The 18,409-nt window shown below is 43.2% G+C and overlaps 1 protein-coding gene across 1 annotated transcript in view; it reads left to right on the top strand.

Moving 5' to 3' along the window:
- HCN1 (hyperpolarization activated cyclic nucleotide gated potassium channel 1) overlaps positions 1 to 18,409 on the top strand; it is a 363,494-nt gene that overhangs the window by 85,554 nt on the left and 259,531 nt on the right. The window lies entirely within an intron of this gene.

The following is an 18,409-nucleotide window of genomic DNA, read 5'->3' as shown; positions in this document are numbered from 1 at the left end:
TCCCCCTAGCCTGGCAGCACCAGGGGGGATTCTCACACACAGACACACACACACACACACACACACAGAGACACACACACACACACCCCGCGCACACACACACACACACCCCTTCCACCACCTCCTGTGGATCTGGCTCACACATTTTTGAAAAAGAAAAAGAGGCAATATAACTCTGAGAGATTTAGTTGTCAAATAAGGACAAAACCCTCCAAAACAGATTGAATCCTTTGTTCCTTCAGGCTGCTGTAGTTTCTTGGGAAATGAAACCTCACCATGGAGGCCGAAGAAGGAAAATAAATGAAATGTGAGCAGTGACGGCATGAATGGGGAGAGAGATGGGGGAATTTCCAGTAATGAAGAGCACCAATTCAGGGAGGGATAAGTCTCTATCCCTTTTACTCTCAAATGACCCAAGGTCCTGTTGTGGCCTGTTACACTTAGCAGGCTCCGTGTCCATGCGTTGGATGCAAACCCCTCACTTGACTGAGCCCAGAGTTAGATGCTGGGGTACTGAGTGGAAGACCTCATCGTTTGAATGTTTTTATGATTAGATTTCTGGAAATTGGTCTACGTCTAGACTAGTTACACTTGTCTTAAGATCCTAGAGTAGTATCAGAGGAGGAGTGCATTGCACACAGTAAGTGCTAAATAAGTGCCATTGATTGAATGTTCAAGGGATAATTTGACACATAATAATAATAGTAATTGTGGTTTGTGTTAAGCGCTTACTATGTTTTGTACTAAGCGTTGGGGTGGCTACAAACAAATCGGGTTGGCCACAGTCCATGTCCCACGTGGGGCTCATAGCCTCATTCCCCATTTTACAGTGGAAGTGACTGAGGCACAGAGAAGCCAAGTGACTTGCCCAGGGTCACACAGCAGACCTGCCTCCCATGTGGAATATTTGCTTAAAAGACTCCCAAGATTTCATCTGTGTGTGTGTGTGTGCGCGCACGTGTGTGTGTGTGTGTGTGTTCATTTCTCAAGGGCCCAAGGTTCAGTAAAACAGTAATTTTCATAGTCAAAATGTTTTTGTGGTATTCTGCCCAGATTTCCTTTTCCTTAATTTCATCTCATTAATACTAATTACCCTTTTTTTCAAGCCTGAACTGGTTGTTGTTGATTTTTCCCTTCTTCCTTCTCATTGTGTTTCCACCTTTAGTGTCTCTGGGTAGCTGGTTTTCTTGTCTGGCTATTAATTAAAAAAAAAATCTGATTCCCTCCTTTCTCGTAATCCCTTTTATCTCTCCACTTTGTTCTGCATATTGTCTCATAATGGTATTAATCTTTGAAAATAGAAAATTAAGCATTTTATTGCTTAATTCTTTTTTAAAATCCCTACGGGCGAAAATTGGTTTGCTGCTGCAACATTACTTAATTGGGATCTCATCAATTTAATGCATATTTTATATTTAACTAGGATCATGCAAAATTGCCTTGGGTTTTCAAGAAAAGCATTTGAAATAACTGCTCATTCTTCTGGTTTAAAGACAACTCATCACTGGAACATTTTCGAAGAGCATATTAAATTGGAAGCAGTATTTTTATAGGCTAGGTAAAGAGATTTGCTTAATCTGTTCTATTTTTAAAGTGATATGGCCATATGACCCAAGGATTTATGTGTTTAAAAACATTATCAGCATCAACCTTCCTGTCAAGAAAGAGCTTTTGAATTGTAAGCTTATGGAATGATAGTCAAGTTTGAATTACCAAATCTATTCAAAGAATAACAGTTCAATGTAAATTCTTGCACACGTAGTATCTCTGCTCACTTGTGTGTGAAAGGGAAAGTCCAGATTAGAGATCAGGAACATATGCCACTCCACTTTAATGGCATCGAAAGAAAAAACAAAAATAGGAAATAAAATTCTGCTGTGCTCAATTTGCAGAAGAGTCTTAACTTAATACTTCTCCCCAGCACTGTTGTTTGAAACATTCAAAAATTGTTCCCTTTCATTGATAAAAGCAGGCCTATCACCATGATTTTCCAGGTATCTCCTGTCAAAAACTGATGATACTGTGATCGTATCTGCCGGCTGAGAACACAATTATAAGCTTGCCTTGTGCATTCCTGTCAATGCATTTTTATCTAAACTTTGTACAAAACAGCTACTTTGTTTATAGCTTAGCAGGTACAGGTGACATTTTCTCTGAGGGATACATTAAACATATATTCCCGACGTGTCCCTTTTCTTCCCTATTTGCTTTTTACTGTATTTTCCTGAGGAACATTTCTATGTGTGATGCAGAGCTTCTGATTCCCCAATGGAACTAACTTGCCACTTTGAACACGTGTTTCTAGATCTGAAACTTTGTGAACTGGATTTGAGCACAGTGTCTGTCCCATAATTTAACACATTGCAGTGGCACATAGTGAAGAAGCAGTATGGTCAAATGGATTTAACACAGGATAAGCTGACCGAGGACCTGGATTCTGATCCCGCCTCTGCCTCTTGCCTTCTGTGTGACATTGGTTGGGCAAGACATGTAATTTCTCTGTGCTTCAGTTTCCTCATCTGTAAAATGGGGATTAAATCCTACTCACTCCTACTTAAACTGTGAGCCCCATGTGAGACAGGGACTGTGTCCGACCTGATAAATCTTGCATCTGCCCCAGCACATAGTATGTGCTTGGCACATAGTAAGCACTTAACAAATGCCACTTTATTATTATTGTCATTATGATTACTATTTTTATTATTATCATTCAATCATACTTACTGTGTGCCAAGCACTGTACTGAGTGCTTGGGAGAGTACAGTAGAACTACTGACATATTCCTGCCCACAATGGACAAACAGTCTAGAGGGGGAGACAAATATTACAACAAATAAATAAATAAATAAATAAATAAATAAATTACAGATATATACAGATATGTACACATGTATACTTTTAAAGCCACAAGGTCCCTCTCCCTGAGTCCAAGTAACTTCACAAACAAATGCTTTTGACATCTCAGGAAATATCTAGTCAAAGACATTCACTGATATTGCTTTGGGGATGGGGGTTGGGGGATGAATGAAGGAGCAAGTAAGAGAGGCACAGAAGGGAGTGGGAGAAGAGGAGAGGAGGGCTTTTCATTCATGCATTCAATTGTATTTATTGAGCGCTTACTGTGTGCAGAGCACTGTACTAAGCACTTGAGAAGTACAAGTTGGCAACATATAGAGACGGTCCGTACCCAACAGCGAGCTCACTGTCTAGAAGGGGGAGACAGTCAACAAAACAAAACATATTAAGAAAATAAAATAAATAGAAAAAATATGTACAAGTAAAATAAATAGAGTAATAAATACATACAAACATCTGTACATAGATATACAGGTGCTGTGGGGAGGGGAAGGAGGTAAGGCTGGGGGATGGGGAGGGAGAGGAGGGGGTGAGGAAGGAGGGGGCTTAGTCTGGGAAGGCTTCTTGGAGGACATGTGCATGTGATCATCATCATTAATGGAAACCACAGCTCACTCTTGACTTTCCACAGCAGTTGTCAAGTCTCCCTGACTCATTATATCTGATCTAGGTGAAATTCCAAACCTGGAATCTTGGATCAACATTGGAGCTGTGGGAGGGAGCATTCATCAGTGCTGGTAGTCAATCAATCAGTTCATTGTATTTATTGAGTGCTTACTGTGTGCAAAGCAATGTTCCAAGTGCTTGGGAGAACTCAGTATAACAGAGTTGGTAGACACGTTCCCTGCCCACAACAAGCTTATGGTCTAGAGGATAATGGATGTGTAATCAATACAGGCCATATGCCAAGATACCCAAACACAGCACTGGTCTTTTCCACAGTGACCAATACAGTTCTAAAACAGAAGTCCTTATCTTTCCACCCAAACCCATGCCTCTCCCAGACTTTCCTGTCAGCATAGACAGGACTCTATATCCTCCATCTCCATCTATCCTCCATCCTCACTGTCTCACAAGCCCATGACCTTAGCATTATCTTAATGATGGCATTTATTAAGCACTTACTATGTGCAAAGCACTGTTCTAAGCTCTGGGGAGGTTACAAGGTGATCAGGTTGTCCCCTGTGGGGCTCACAGTCTTAATCCCATTTTACAGATGAGGTAACTGAGGCACAGATAAGTTAAGTGACTTGCCCAGAGTCACACAGCTGACAATTGGTGGAGCTGGGGTTTGAACCCATGACCTCTGACTCCAAAGCCCGTGCTCTTTCCATTGAGCCATGCTGCTTCTCAACTCTTGTAACCTCTTGTTATCTTCAACTCATCCCTCTCATTCAACCCACATATTTAATCTGTTACCAAAATCTGTCAGGTCAGTCTTCACAATGTCACTAAAATCTGCCCTATCCTGTCCACCCAAACTCCTACTACATTATTCCAAGCATTTATCATATCCCACCTTGATTATTGCATCAGTCTCTATGCTGATCTCTCTGCCTCCTGTCTCACCCCACCCCACCCTAGTCCAAATTTCACTTTTCTACAAAAACGGTCAGTCCAGGTTTCCCCACTCCTCAAGAAACTCCTGTGGTTGCCTATCCACCTTGGCATCAAACAGAAATTCCTTACCATCCAATTTAAAGCAATCAATCTTCTTGCCCCCTCCTTCCTTACCTCCCTGATTTCCTGCTACAACCCAGCCAACACACTTGGCTCCTAAAATGCCAATCTACTTTCTGTACCTCGATCTCATGTATCTCACTGCTGACCTCTCGTCCACATCCTGCCTCTGACCTGGAACACTCTCCCTCTTTTTATCTGAAAGATGATCATTCTCCTCACCTTCAAAGTCTTATCGAAGGCACACCTCCCCCAAGAGACCTTACGCAATTAGGCCCTCATTTCCTCTTCTCCCACTCCTTTCTGTGTCGCCCTTGCACTCGGCTTTGTTCCCTTTATTCACCCCTCCCTCAGCCCCACAGCACTTGTGTACGTATCCATCATTTATTTATATTAATATCCATCTCCCCCTCTAGTCTGTATACTCCCTGACTGTATACTCCCTTTGGGCAGGAAACAAGTCTGCCCACTCTGTTATATTGTGCTCTCCCAAGCGCTTAGTACAGTGCTCGGCACCCAGTAAGCACTTACTAAGTACAATTGATTGATTGGCATGGAGCTCTTTGATTTGACTTTGGTGGAGTAAATGAGTGGGCAGGAAGAAGGAGGGCAGTCTGGATTTGAAGATGACAGCAGGCATTACGGCTTTACTCTGTGTGCCAGCGAAGCCAAAAAAGGTTTTGGAGTGAGAGATATGTCCCAAGGTGCTGCAGAAGCTCAGAATAACAGTCATTCCACTTTTTCCTTTGCACCTTTACATGCTCGATAGAGGGAGTGGAGAGGTCAGGTGAGGTCTCTCGTCTCTCTGTTAAACATGCAGGGTTTCCCTTTGGAGTTCTGCCCAGGAGCTGGAGAGATTTCTCAGCTTTATTGTCTCCTTAATGTAGCCCGGCACTGTCAGTCAGAGGTCAACGTGGAGCCTTCAGATTTCAGATATGAATGTAGACCCGCCCTGAAGTCTGGGATTACTTTAGAACCAGGATCTATAAGAAATAGAAGATGATATTGGCACAAAAAGAAAGAAAATCCTTAAGGAGGCAAGATAAATTTAGAGTTAAAATTAATTTTGTTTGCTCGGGATCAGGGGGTTTTCTCCAAATCAAAGGGCTGAGAAATTGGTGTCGTAAAAATATCCTTACAAAGAGTGCTATCTGTATTTTGACTAATTGGAGTGCTGGCAATATTAGTGAACTTCTTGGCCTAGATATTCCCTGAGATGTCAAAAGAATTTGTTTGTGAAGTTACTTGGACTCAGGGAGAAGGGACCTCGTGAATTTGAAAGTTCATTTCTGAACAAGGATGCTTGCACCTCGAAAGATAAAGAATGAATGTGTGTGTATGGGTGGGAGGCGTGTGCATGTAATAGATGTGATGACACCTTATAAGAACCTAGAAAATATGCATGTCCCATATGACATTGATATTTGTTAAGCGTACTAAGCAGTAGACACAATACAAACAGATCATTCATTCATTCATTCATTCAGTCATATTTATTGAGCACTTACTGTGTGCAGAGCATTGTACTAAGCGCTTGGGAAGTACAAGTTGGCAACATATAGAGGCGGTCCCTACCCAACAATGGGCTCACAGTCTAGAAGACAGTCTCACAGTCTAGAAGACGGGCTCTCAGTCTAGAAGTCTGGATCAAACACATTCCCTTTCCTGCAAGGATTTCACAGACTAAGTAGAAAGGAGAACAGGCATTAATCCATCAATCAATCAGTTGCATTTATTGAGCACTTACTGTGGGCAGAGCACCATACTAAGCGCTTGGAGAGTATAGTATGACAGAGTTTCTAGGTATGTTTCCTGCTGCCAAGGAGCTTTCTGTCTAGAGGGAGAGACAGACATTAAAGTAAATTATGGATGTGTACACAAATGTTTTGGGGCTGACAGTGGGGTGAATGAAGGGTACAAATCCAAGTGTAAGGACCATTCAGAAGCGGGAGGGAGTAGGAGAAATGAGGGAGGGCTTAGTTGGGGAAGGCCTCTTGGAGGATATCTGATTTTAATAAGGCTTTGAAGGTAGGGAGAGTCGTGGTCCACCTGGGAGTCAGAGGACCTGGGTCCTAATCCCAGCTCCACTGCTTGTCTGCTGTGTGACTTTGGGCAAATCACTTCAGTTCTCTGGGCCTCAGTTACCTCATCTGTAAAATGGGGTTTGAGACTTGGAGCCCCACATGGGACAGGGACTGTATCCAACCTGATTTGCTTATATCCACCCCAGTGCTTTTACGGTGCCTGGCACATAGTAAATGCTTAACAAATACCACAATTATTATTCTTATTCCTAGTCTAGGGTATTTCGCTGAGTTGCTCTTTTATGTTTCGTTTAATTCCATGACATTTTACATCCTGTTCATTCTTTGGACATTGCGGCCCAAAGTTGACATTCTGAAACACAAAGAAAAATGTAAGAAAAACGAATAATAATCAAGAAGCATTGTTCTAAATATGACCCCTTGAGTTCCCCCTCTGTGTGGTATATATGTCACTGTGAGTATTCCACACAGTGATTGCTGTAGTTTCTTCTTGGCAATTAATGCAAATTGACATTAGTCAGGGTCAACAGCGAAATGTTTAAACATGCTGTTCCTTCATTGTTGCTATGGAGAAATAAAAAGCAACCAACCCCTGGCAACTCAACTGTGTTTATGATTTTGTTCCAGTTTGCACTATTTCGGGGGTTCCAAGACCGGCTAGATAAGGAGAAAGTTATCTCAAGTTAGGCACTATCCTACCATCCAACTGTGGAGAGAGTGTGGGGCAAAAAATAACTGGTCTTATCAATCAATCAGCATGGTGTAGTGGATAGAGCACCGGCCTGGGAGTCAGAAGGTCACGGGTTCTAAGCCTGGCTCTACCACTTGTCGGCTGTGTGACCTTGGGCAAGTCATTTCATGTCTCTGTGCCTCGGTTACCTCATCTGTAAAATGGGTATTAAGACTGTCAACGCCACATGTGACAGGGACTGTGTCCAACCCAATTTGCTTGTATCTACCCCAGTGCAGAGTACAGTGCCTGGCACATAGTAAGTACTTAACAAATACTGTAATAATTATTATTTTTAATAGTATTTATTGGGTGTCTACTGTATTCAGTGTGCTCTTCCTGGGTTCTAATCCTGGCTCTACCACTTGCCTGCTGTGTGACCTTGGGCAAATCTTTTTAACTTCTCTGTGCCTCACTTTCCTCATCTGTAAATTAAGGATTAAACATCTGTTTTACCTCTCCCTTCGACTGTGAACACTGTGTGGGACAGAGACTGTGTCTCATCCGCACACATTGTTATCTGCCCCAGTGCCTAGAACTGTGCTTGGCAAATACCACTATTATTATCATTATTTTTATTATTATTATCACTATTATTACTGTCATCATTATTTACAGAACAATTTATTAAGTAATTGCACATGACACAATGCCTGCCCTCAAAGTACTTACAATTTAATGAATTTTTAATCTAATAGAAGTGTTTTCATAGGTGTGTGCCTGCTTGCATGGCATGAGCTGAAGGAGGATAAGTGAAACACCCAATTTTCCAATAATTCAAGTGCTGCATTGTTGTGAAACCTCACAAGGTTATTTTCAAATATACCATGCTGTGCCAAAACAGGATTGTGCTATCAAAAGAACGTGCCTGAACTCCCTCATAAAACTCATTAACATGGGTTGTGGTAGACCTGAGTGTATTCGAAAAATAAAACTATCCTATGTTTGTTTTGGGCAGGGCACGTGTCTACCAATTCTGTTATATTATGCTATCCCAAGTGCTTAATGCAGTGTTCTGCACACTGTAAGCGCTCAATAAATGCGATCAATTGATTGCCACCCAAGAACAGGCTCGTAAAGCCCCAAGCTTACTCGGGAGTCATATCATCTCATCATCCATCTCTAGCACTTAGGGAACTTATTTACATGTCTACTTTACCATCGTGTATATATGTCCGCTTCATTTTTTTTGACAGTTGTAAATGTTTTCATGTTAGAGAATAGGCTCCTTGTGGGTAAGGAGCAAGTCATTTTGCTATCCTGTCCTTTCCATTAGCCAAATACAGTACACCACATTCAATGGGCACTCAGTAAATGCTACGACAAGTCTCGCTATTACCAAAATATGAATCAGGAATTCTCCCACATAAGAACATTGGCAGGTCTGAATAGTGAGTCTAAGAACAGATGTAGCCTTTTGGCACAAATAGCCCTACTAAATTTCACTCTGACCTTCAAAGCAATTGGAAATTGGGCCCAAATCAATCAATGTTATTTACTGAACACTTACTGTATGCACAGCACTGTCCTTAGTAGGTGGGAGAGCACCCAGAGGTCAAAATTCAATACTACTGACTTGCAATTATCCAGCACCTTATACTGTTCCATTTGCATGTTGCTTGTTTGACTGTGATATTGTGTTCTTCTGCAACCTGCTGCCTTTCAAGCTGATCTCTTCGGTTCGCCCTTCCCTCTTTACTAAAGGAAAGAAGTAACATGCTTCTTTTGTCACATCCTGTTTGCAAGAAATAGAATTCATTAAAATAGAGAAGGCAAATGATTTATTAAAAGAATGCAAACGATCATACCAGAAGGTGTAGGCATACTCTTTTAAATGGATTGTGTGCTTTGTCCAACCTGCTTAACTTGTATCTGCCCCAGCTCTTAGAACAGTGCTTGGCATATAGTAAGCACATAACAAGTACCGTAATTATTATTATTACAGTATTGAGTTCCTGTAGGAGAGGGAACCCTTACTAGGTCCTTGGGGAGCAGTCGAAAGAGATAAAGATGGAGTCCTGCTCCAGATATAGCTTATGCTTAAATAGCTGACAGAGGGCGTATGTTGATATAGACATTACTTTGGTACAGTCATTGTCCTTTGTACTCAGAACAATGCTACTAATCCTTCAGTTCGTGTGTGTGTGTGTGTGTGTGTGTCTGGAAAGGCCAATGAGAGACCCACCGTCTGATCATGCCATGTACAGTCAATCTATCAGTGACATTTATTGCATATTTACTGTGTGCAAAGCACCGCACTAAGTGTTTGGGAAGCTAAGAGAAGTAGCATGACCCAGTGGAAAAAGCCAGTAGTCGGAGGACTTGGGTTCTGTTCCTGGCTCAGCCAGTTAAATTCTCTGTGCCTCAGTTTCCTCATCTGTCAAATGGGAAGTCAATCCCTGTCCTCCCTCCAACTTAGACTCTCAGCCTCGTGTAGGAGAGAGACTGTGTCCCACCTGATCCTCTTTTACAGTGCTTGGCATATGGCATATTATCACGTCACCAAAACCTGCCGGTTTCACCTCCACAACATCACCAAGGTCCGCCCTTTCCTCTCCATCCAAACTGCTACCCTGCTGGTTCAATCTGTCATCCTGTCCTGACTGGATTACTGCATCAGCCTCCTCTCTGATCTCCCATCCCCCTGTCTCTCCCCACTTCAGTCTATACTTCACACTGCTGCCTGGATCATCTTTGTGCAGAAAAGCTCTGGGCATGCTACTCCCCTCCTCAAAAATCCCCAGTGGCTACCAGTCAACCTATGCATCAGGCAAAAACTCCTCACCCTGGGCTTCAAGGCTCTCCATCACCTCGCCCCCTCCTACCTCTCCTCCCTTCTCTCCTTCTACAGCCCACCCCGCACCCTCCGCTCCTCTGCTGCTAATCTCCTCACCGTACCTCGTTCTCGCCTGTCCCGCCATCGACCCCCGGCCCACGTCATCCCCCAGGCCTGGAATGCCCTCCCTCTGCCCATCCGTCAAGCTAGCTCTCTTCCTCCCTTCAAGGCCCTACTGAGAGCTCACCTCCTCCAGGAGGCCTTCCCAGACTGAGCCCCTTCCTTCCTCTCCCCCTCGCCCCCCTCTCCATCCCCCCATCTTACCTCCTTCCCTTCCCCACAGCACCTGTATATATGTATATATGCTTGTACATATTTATTACTCTATTTATTTATTTATTTTACTTGTACATATCTATTCTATTTATTTTATTTTGTTAGTATGTTTGGTTTTGTTCTCTGTCTCCCCCTTTTAGACTGTGAGCCCACTGTTGGGTAGGGACTGTCTCTATATGTTGCCAACTTGTACTTCCCAAGTGCCTAGTACAGTGCTCTGCACACAGTAAGCGCTCAATAAATATGATTGATGATGATGATGATGATTACTCTATTTTACTTGTACATATTTACAATTCTATTTATTTTATTTTGTTAACATATTTTGTTTTTTTTTGTTGTCTGTCTCCCCCTTCTAGACTGTGAGCCCATTGCTGGGTAGGGACCGTCTCTATATGTTGCCAACTTGTACTTCCCAAACTCTTAGTACAGTGCTCTGCACACAGTAAGCGCTCAATAAATACGATTGATTGAATGAATCAATGAATTGTTTGCAGGACCTGATGCTGTTTTAGCAGATAAACTCCTCCGCTAGTGTTAATACTGAACCCACAAATTCATTCATTCATTCATATTTATTGAGCACTTACTGTGTGCTAAGCACTTGAGGGAGTATGATATAACAATAAATAGACTCATTCTCTGCCTTAGGCGAGCAAATAGTTCAGTTGCCACCCTCACTCCCCAGAGGAGTCGTGCGTGGTTCTGCTACGCCGGTCAAAGTCCTCCCACCTCAACCAGGGACACAACTTGGCTTTCATCCACTTTACTGACTCAATCAATCAGTGGTATTTGAGTGCTCTTTGTGTGCAGAACACTGTACTAAGCACTTTTTTAAGTGGCATTTCTATAAACGCTTACTATGTTCCAGGTACCAGACCAAGCGCTGGAATAGTTACAAGCTCATCAGCCGCTGTTCCGTATAGGACTCACAGTCTCAATCCCCATTTTACAGATGAGGGAACTGAGGCCCAGAGAAGTGAAGTCACCCAGCTGACAAGTAGCAGAGCAGGGTTTAGAACCCATGACCTTCTGACTCCTAGGCCCGTGCTCTGTCCACTACGCCATGCAGCTTCTCTTCTGAAGTCCAAGCATGATCCTCTTGTTTAATGGGCAACAAGGGAAACTTTGGCCCCCCAGGATCATAGTGTATTGTTGTCATCCAGTGCTACTTCCATTTCAATTGAGCTCTCTTGAAACTTCGCCTTGCCTTTCTGTTATCTGCCTAAATGAGTTTGTGGATGAATGAGAACTCCCTAAACTGCAATCCAGATTACTTAAAGGACCTCAAAACACTTCTCCAGCATGGTCTCATTAGACCTCCCAGGATCCCCGTGAGTTCTGTGAGAAGGTACATGCCTTTCCCCATTTGGTAAGTGAAGAAACTAAGGCGGAGAAATATTACTTGTATCTTGGGTAACTGAGCAAGGCATTGATGCATGAGAGAAGAAAATTGAATTCTAGGTTCCTCGGACGGTTGAAACATTCTGACTTTGAATCTTGGTTAGCAGTTTTTGGGAAAATGAATCTTTATAATACGACACTGGTGGCTCCTTTCTAAATAGAAGACAACTGTCTGCCTTTTTTCAACTAAATATTTGTTCAATAAAGGGTTTCTTTTATGCTTTTCCTGGTAGTATAGTCAATCAATCAATGGTTTTTATTTAGGACTTGTGAGCAGAGCACTATATTAAGAGATTGGGAGAGTGAAATACAATAGAGTCGGTAGACACGGTCTCTGCCCTCATCCAGAAGTTAATCCTTAATCAGCCGCTTAGCATTTGTGAGTTTTTCCAGATTGATTAATGATATTTATTCAGCACTTCACTGTGCCTAGCGGTGTTCAGTTTGTATAGGATGTTATTTGCTCTATGAAATTCAGAGCTTGATCCTCCACTATTTTGAAGGACATGGATAGAATGTAGGTGCTGAAAGCCACATACAAACGTATATTCCGATTTACTGTGCGTTGGAATTGGCACATCCTTTGAAATGGAAAAGACAAGGTCTTAGAATTATTTTCTTTTACCATTGCCCTGAACCTGATTCTCCCGCGAGAAGCTCTGAAAATTGCAGCTACTCCCCCCTTCTCACCCCTCTTGTTTCTTCTTCTTCATTATTATTATTCCTAGCAGTAATAATAATAGTACTTGTTAAGTGCTTATTATGTGCCAAGCACTGTTCTAAATGCTGGGGTAGATGCAGCTTAATCAGGTTAGACACGATCCCTGTCCCACATGGGGCTCACAGTCTTAACCCCCATTTTACAGATGAGGTAGCTGAAGCAGAGAGAAGTAAAGTCACTCTCCCAAGGTCACAGCAGGGATCACAGCAGCAGTGATTGCTAGGATTAGAACCCAGGTCCTCTGACCCCCCCGCTCATGCTCTTTCCACTAGGGCCAGTCAGTCAGTCATATTCACTGAGCACTTTCTGTGTGCAGAGCACTGTACTAAGCGCATGGGAGAGTACAGAGCAATAATAGACAGACACATTCCCTGCCCACAGCAAGCTTACAGTCTAGAGGGGGAGACAGACACTAATCTAAATAATGTCTGCTTCTCTCATAATGCCTGCCACACTGCTTTTTTATTGAGTGCTTACTTTGTGCAGAGCACTGTACCAAGCACTTGGGAGAGTTCAGTATTACAGTGTTAATAGACATGTTCAGAAAGAGAACCCACACAAAACTCAGAGAGAAGAAAAAAATGATATAAAAGACATAGTGAAGAATATTCTCAAACAGAGCAAGGTTAGACTATCGCAGTGGGCAGATCAGCCAGGTAGTAGCAATTCATTCATTCAATAGTATTTATTAAGTGCTTACTGTTTGCAAAGCACTGTACTAAGCGCTTGGGAGAGTACATTATATCAACAAACAGACATATTCCTGTCCACAGTGAGCACAAAGTCTAGAGGGGGAGGCAGACATTAATGTAAATAAAGTAATTAGGCGAAAGGTCACACTCCTTAAAGACTTCATGAAGATTAGGGAAGTTTCAAAAACCTAGACAGACTCTAAATTCATTCATTCAATCATATTTATTGAGTGCTTACTGTGTGCAGAGCACTGTACTAAGCGCTTGGGAAGTGCAAGTCAGCCAACAGCCCAGAAAGGAACTATGCTTACTTTTTTTAATGGGTCTTGTTAAATGCTTACTAAGTGCCAGGCACTGTACTAAGCACTGGGGTAGATACAACCTGATCAGTTTGGAAACGGTCCCTGTACCACATGGGCCTCACAGTCTTAATCCCCATTTTCCAGATGAGGTAACTGAGGCCCAGAGAAGATAAATGACTTGCCCAAGGTCACACACCAGATTAGTGGTAGAGTCCTTCTGACTCCCAGGCCCATGCTCTGTCCACTAGACCAGGCTGCTTCCCCACAATAATGTGGAAAAGAGGGTCAATCACACTTCAATCTTTTCAAGCCACCTTTTGCTTGCAAGGAGGACAATCTCACTGCAAGAGCCTTCAATCAACCAATCGTACTTATTGAGTGCTTACTGTGTGCAGAGCACTCTACCAAGTAGCTTCATCCTCAAGTTAGAAAAAAGTTCCAATGACACGAAAACAAAATACTTTTTGGGGGAGTAAAATACCCAATTGATGGCAATGTAGATGTAGCATTCCATTTGTCTCCCAGAAAGTGCAAAATTACCTGAGTTGACAAGGACTTTACAGGAAGTAAATAAGTTCCTGCTGATTTACTATTTGGCTCTCCCTGTTTTGGATAATCAGATAGAAGCGAATGGTGATTGCCTGGACCTAATTTGATCATTGATAATTTATCTGATTTTCTTTTGTTTGAAAGGAAATTGGGTCCTGGCTACTGGGCACTTCATCATCATCAGTCGTATTTATTGAGTGCTTACTATGTGCAGAGCACTGTACTAAGCGCTTGGGAAGTACAAATTGGCAACATATAGAGACAGTCCCTACCCAGCAGTGGGCTCACAGTCTAAAACTGTGAGCACTTGATCAAGGGCACTTGATCCTTGATATCAAAGATGAGCACTTTATCTCTACAGAGAAATCAAATGTGTTTATTGAACTGTTGTATTGGATCAGATGTTTTTGGAAAATACCTTGGGACTGTCAAACCTTCCAGATCTCACTTGCTCAGAGATAATATTTAATCATTATTATGGTAGTTATTAAGCACTTACTATAGCCAAGAGCTGTCCTAGGCACTGGGGTAGTAGTAATAATAATAATATTAACTGTAGTATTTGTTAAGCGCTTACTATGTGCCAGGCACTGTACTAAGCCTGGGGTGGATACAGGCAAATCAGGTTGGGCACAGTCTCTGTCCCACATGGGGCTCACAGCCTCAATCACCATTTTACGGTTGAGGTAACTGAGGTCCAGAGAAGTGAAGTGACTTCCCCAAGGTCACACTGCAGACAAGTGGTGGAGCCGGGATTAGAACCCATAACTTTCTGACTCCCAGGCCCGTGCTCTATCCACTTTGCCATGCTGCTGATACAAGATTATCAGGTCAGACCCAGTCCCTGCCCTACGTGGGGATTCACGGTCTAGGAGAGAGGTGGAACATATATTCAATCCCCACTTTCCATAGGAGGAAACTGAAACACAGAGAAGTGAAATGACTTGCTTAAGCTCACCCAGTAGGCAAGTCTTAGGGCCTAAATCTACTGATTCCCTGGCCTGTTGTCTTCTGTCAAACTCCACTGCTTCTCAGCACCTTCTTTCTTTACCCACCAAACTAACCCAGAATCGGTAGGATTCAGTAAAGTGCTTGGAACACAGTAGTTGCTCAGTAGCGTGGCTTAGAACATGGGTTCTAATCAATCAATCATTCATTCATTCAATCATATTTATTGAGCGCTTATTGTGTGCAGAGCACTGTACTGAGCTCTTGGGAAGTACAAGTCAGACTTGTCTGCTGTGTGACCTTGGGCAAGTCACTTAACTCCTCTGTGCCTCAGTTACCTCATTTGTGAAGTGGGGATTAAAAGTGAGGGCTCCCAACAACCTGATTACCCTGCGTCTACTCCAACGCTTAGAACAGTGCTTGGCACATAGTAAGCGCTTAACAAATACCATAATTATTATTATAATTAATAATAACTACCAATGATTGATTGTATAGCAGCTCCTGTGCATTCCTGCTCATTATTTTCTTCCATGCTGTATTAGCTTTTGGATGACTGCTATGACCATTAAAACAAATACTTGTCCTGCTATTTTTCAAAGAAATATTTGGTGCAATGTCAGCACACAGTACGTGCTCAATAAATATGATTGAATGAATGCATTAGTTTATGTTGGTAGAAAAAAAAATGTTTCTTTTGCTCCAAAAAAAGTATGAATTACAATATTTTTAAAATTAGAAAATTATCCTTTTTTATTTCTCCCAGCCTGATAGAATGACTAACTGATTCAGCAAATATTGGGGCACCTCCTCAGTTGAAGAGAAAATTTATCCCCAGTCTCCTTTTATTTCCATCATTCCTCTTTTCCTTCTTTCCCACATAAAAGATGATGCAGTATATTCCACCTGTACATTGATGGAAATAGGAGTCCAGGTTAGATGTGGGCAGTAATAGAAATTTAACTTTTCCTTTTTTTTTCCATTCAAATTGAGTTCAGATGAGGTGAAAGCACCTGGCCTTTTTCTAATACAGAATCTGAGATCTTTAATTGTTCTTTAGATTACAAAAGTCCTTGAGGGCAGATGTATGGTATCGTATCAATCAATCAGTTGTATTTATTGAGCGCATTTAGTGTGCAGAACACTTTACTAAGCACTTAGGAGAGTATAATACACTAAAGTAGGCAGACATGATTCCTGCCCATAAGGAGCTTACAGTCTGGTAGGGGGAGACAGACATTAATATAAATAAATAAATTGTGATATGCACACAAGTGTTGTGGGACTGTGGATGGGATGAATAAAGGGTTCAGTCCAAGGGTAAGGGAGAGGGAGTAGAGGAAATGAAGGCTTAGCCAGGGAAGACCTCTTAGAGGAGGTGTGATTTCAATAAGGCTTTGAAGGTGGGGAGAGTGATGGACTGTCAGATATCAATCAATCAATCAATCAATCAATCGTATTTATTGAGCGCTTACTATGTGCAGAGCACTGTACTAAGCGCTTGGGAAGTACAAATTGGCATCACATAGAGACAGTCCCTACCCAACAGTGGGCTCACAGTCTAAAAGGGGGAGACAGAGAACAGAACCAAACATACCAACAAAATAAAATAAGTAGGATAGAAATGTACAAGTAAAATAAATAAATAAATAGATAAATAGAGTAATAAATATGTACAACCATATATACATATATACAGGTGCTGTGGGGAAGGGAAGGAGGTAAGACGGGAGGATGGAGAGGGGGACGAGGGGGAGAGGAAAGAAGGGGCTCAGTCTGGGAAGGCCTCCTGGAGGAGGTGAGCTCTCAGCAGGGCCTTGAAGGGAGGAAGAGAGCTAGCTTGGCGGATGGGCAGAGGGAGGGCATTCCAGGCCCGGGGGATGACGTGGGCCGGGGGTCGATGGCGGGACAGGCGAGAGCGAGGTACAGTGAGGAGATTAGTGGTGGAGGAGCGGAGGGTGCGGGCTGGGCAGTAGAAGGAGAGAAGGGAGGTGAGGTAGGAGGGGGCGAGGTGATGGAGAGCCTTGAAGCCCAGGGTGAGGAGTTTCTGCTTGATGCGCAGATTGATCGGTAGCCATTGGAGGTTTTTGAGGAGGGGAGTAATATGTCCAGAGCGTTTCTGGACAAAGATAATCCGGGCAGCAGCATGAAGTATGGATTGAAGTGGAGAGAGACACGAGGATGGGAGATCAGAGAGAAGGCTAGTGCAGTAGTCCAGACGGGATAGGATGAGAGCTTGAATTAGCAGGGTAGCGGTTTGGATGGAGAGGAAAGGGCGGATCTTGGCAATGTTGCGGAGCTGAGACCGGCAGGTTTTGGTGACGGCTTGGATATGAGGGGTGAATGAGAGAGCGGAGTCGAGGATGACACCAAGGTTGCGGGCTTGTGAGACGGGAAGGATGGTAGTGCCGTCAACAGAGATGGGAAAGTCAGGGAGAGGACAAGGTTTGGGAGGGAAGACAAGGAGCTCAGTCTTCGACATGTTGAGCTTTAGGTGGCGGGCGGACATCCAGATGGAGATGTCCTGAAGGCAGGAGGAGATGCGAGCCTGGAGGGAGGGGGAGAGAGCAGGGGCAGAGATGTAGATCTGGGTGTCATCAGCGTAGAGATGATAGTTGAAGCCGTGGGAGCGAATGAGGTCACCAAGGGAGTGAGTGTATATTGAGAACAGAAGGGGACCAAGCACTGAACCTTGGGGAACCCCCACAGTAAGAGGATGGGAGGGGGAGGAGGAGCCTGCAAAAGAGACTGAGAAAGAATGACCGGAGAGATAAGAGGAGAACCAGGAGAGGACGGAGTCTGTGAAGCCAAGGTCAGATAACGTGTTGAGGAGAAGGGGGTGGTCCACAGTGTCAAAGGCAGCTGAGAGGTCGAGGAGGATTAGGACAGAGTATGAGCCGTTGGATTTGGCAAGCAGGAGGTCATTGGTGACCTTTGAGAGCGCAGTTTCCGTGGAATGAAGGGGACGGAAGCCAGACTGGAGGGGGTCGAGGAGAGAGTTGTTGTTGAGGAATTCTAGGCAGCGCGTGTAGACAACTCGTTCAAGGAGTTTGGAAAGGAATGGTAGGAGGGATATGGGACGATAACTAGAAGGTGAGGTGGGGTCAAGAGATATGAAGGGAGAAAGAGTTAGTTCCAGGTTGGAGGCAAGACAATAATAATAATAATCGTATTTGTTAAACGCTTACTATGTGCCAAGCACTGTTCTAAGCCCTGGGGTAGGTACAAGGTTATCAGGTTGTCCCACATGGGGCTCACAGTCTTAATCCCCATTTTAAAGATGAGATAACTGAGGCACAGAGAAATTAAGTAACTTGTCTAAAGTCACACAGTTGACATGTGGCAGAGCAGGGATTCTCACTCACAACTT

This window comes from Tachyglossus aculeatus, chromosome 23 (assembly GCF_015852505.1).
Source record: "Tachyglossus aculeatus isolate mTacAcu1 chromosome 23, mTacAcu1.pri, whole genome shotgun sequence".
NCBI classification, from domain to species: domain Eukaryota; kingdom Metazoa; phylum Chordata; class Mammalia; order Monotremata; family Tachyglossidae; genus Tachyglossus; species Tachyglossus aculeatus.
Note: the sequence above shows the minus strand (reverse complement) of the source record. Positions and strands in the feature narration are given on the sequence as shown.